Source organism: Cryptomeria japonica, chromosome 1 (genome assembly GCF_030272615.1).
Source record: "Cryptomeria japonica chromosome 1, Sugi_1.0, whole genome shotgun sequence".
Taxonomy (NCBI): domain Eukaryota; kingdom Viridiplantae; phylum Streptophyta; class Pinopsida; order Cupressales; family Cupressaceae; genus Cryptomeria; species Cryptomeria japonica.
The window spans coordinates 159,618,107-159,621,236 of NC_081405.1; positions in this window are offsets into that span (position 1 = coordinate 159,618,107).

A 3,130-nucleotide genomic window follows, 5' to 3' on the forward strand; every position below is an offset into this window, starting at 1 on the left:
TACACTTTCAATTCCCTGCTATATTCTCTCAATTTGGATATTCCTATAGAGGTCCTCAATGATCTTGTGAGGGTCATCAATATGTCTAAGGCTACAACAATCATATCATCAAAGATCTTTAATTGATTTTTTAAACTACGTGTCTCAAATCCATCATCTCAAAATGCATTTTCTAGTTTCTCCTCTAAATACACCTCATTAGTGTCATCTTCTTTGCATATTCTAAACTCACAAGTTGGGCCAACCCGATGGTCAATGAGAATTTCATCATTTTATACAATAAATTATCAGATTCGTATTATAAATCTCCATCCAATTGCTGATTTTTTCTACTTCAAAATTCACCAAATAGGCATCCTCAAATGCATCCACTTCCTTATCAATTTTGGGACCTCCCAATTCACTATTTTAACCTCTAAAACACAATCATACATAAGTGAGCCACTGTTAAAAATCATAGATTATCCTTCATACCTTCCAAGGGTGTTGTCAATTTCATCACAAGCCTCACAATCCTTAATAGATTGATATGAATGCAAAGTCAAGGTTGTTGCTATGTCATCATTTTAAAGTAATTCCTCATCATATGAAGATTTGTGCACTTAATTGGAGACATCCTGGGGATCTAACATACTCCCTTCTTGAGTTAGGGAATCTTCTTCAAATTTTGTAGCTTCATTTGTTTCTTTGTCCTTGTCACCAGTTGGTTGCAATAAATCCCTTTTCTTACTAACTCAACAAATGTAATCGGGTGTCCAAGTCTCTTGACATATGAAACAAATATAGTCTCTTCTCATTCGGTTCTTGTTCTTATTAAGAGATCCTATAACTTGTAAACCTAATGAAGTTAGCTCCTCTTTTGTCAATTGTTTCTTGAAATTCTCAATTTAATGCTCAACCAATATTTTTGAGAACTCATAAGAAATAGGTGAGACATCTTTCTCCTTCCTGCAAATGGCCAACAATTTTGATTTAACCCCTTGAAGATATCATCATCCTCATCTAAGATTAAGGGAAAAATAGTTTGCATGCTTGTTTTAACATTTTCTTAATGATGTCTTCTAATTTTGCTTAGGAATCATTGGAACATTTGAAGAATCAAATCATCACACTTGAGATCAATCAAAATGCCACATGACTTGAATCTTCTCATAATTTCTAAAATCTTAGTCTTTTTACCAAAGGTAAGGTCTTTGACACCATTTAACCCATGAAAGCTCTTCATAATAAGTTGTAGAACCTTCCTCAATACATCATCATTATAGGGTGCTACATGAGTTGTTATTCTTGTGATCTCACTGAGACAAGAGGCAACTACAAATCTTACATCTTCATGAAGATGTTCTAAAAATTTGTGTTGAACCAAAGCAAATATTGATGGCTTCAAAGCTCATTTCAAAAGCCTCCAATTTGTTTGGTCTACCTTAGACAAATATGAGTATAATTCCTCCAACATAAAGACAACATCATTTGGAAATTCTATGGACTCTAATTTTGATCCAGTTATAAGGAGCCAATTTTTGAGTTCCTTTTATCTCTATAAGTCCCTCTACTAAACATAATTAAATGTATCATCAAATTCTTTTAAGAAAGGACCAATGTTTTTATTTGCTCTAGGTATTATAATTTTTTTGAGTTAAACTTTGTGAAATTCACCAAATCTAATGCACATTTCAACTCAACTCCATAGGTTGGTAAGATGATCTATGCTCTAATACCACTGTAATGTCCTACCCCTAGTTTGCACCAAATTTTTGCACTATCCTTTCCAACCCAGACCATTGATATTTTAACAAATAGTTTTCTTGAATTGGTTTAGTGAATTGTTTCGGGTTTGACCAATGCCAATGCAATGATTTGATATAAATACAAACACATTAGTCTCAACAATAATGAATTGAATTATATTAAGTATAAACCAATAAAGTTTACACTTCTCCTAACACACATAAAAAGTCCTTCTTGATTGCAAGCCAATAAAACATTACAAGGAACTAAGGTACAAAATATAACCTTTCTATGCTTGAACTATGATGCAATTACTATTGCAACTTTTAGAAGAATTAGAACCAAACCTTATAGTAGGAATTACACCCTTAAATACACACCCACACAAAATAACATGATCAACAACTTAATAACAACAACCAAAGATTGCAAAACTGTTGAATCCTCTCCTTGAAATGTCATGAAAGAAGGCCCATGTATTTATTTTCAATCTCAATTTGTAAGAGATGAGAATCTAAAACACATGTTATTGCAACAATGGTAATAGCAACAACTGTTATATATGAATTTTGAAGTTATAGTTATATATGTCTTCAAAGATATCAAGAAACAACATGCATATATAATTCCCTAAATATTTGAAGACTGAATTACAATAATTGAATACTATAGTTTTGTTACAAAAATTAGTCCAAAATGCATATATTTATTCATTTCTGACCTTACAAAGTATAGAAAGTTGAAGAGAGTTGCAATTTGTAGAAAATATGTTTTCTTAGCATGCAATCAAATTTACACTCAGATAATGATCTCCCAGTTAAGCCATCCCAATAGCAAAAGTAATAATCCCACGCCTTTTCAAAGGTTTCCATTTCCCAATCTCTTTTGTCTCTTACTTAATTTGTCTTATCTGGAAGTTGACTTTTTTGAGTTTGTCTTTATTCCCTAATTCCTCTTTTAATCTACTTATGTCATCTCACATAGTGTTGCATTTAAAATCTATTTTGACTTACTTGGAAGTCCAAAATCAGACCCAAGAAAAGAATGCATCAAATACCCTCTTACAAGCATTCAGGTTGATACCTATCAATATTCTTTCTCTTCAAATTATTTTGTCTTTATTCTCTTTCTATTTGTCCTTTTCTACTTTCTTTTTAAGACACTTTAAATCAAATATTACAAATAATCTCCGCTAACAAGTTTGTCTTCTATCAATCATTTGACTATTCCATGCCTCATATGAATATAAAATAATCCACAAATTACTTCATTTCTCCTTCCCAAAAATTTAGGGTTCTCCTCAAAGCATGCTAGTATGAGATTAAACAATTTTCTACAATAAAAATGTTGAAATGTTCAAAGTTAGCAAATAAGAGAAAATTTTGATTTATGTCTTTGTTTG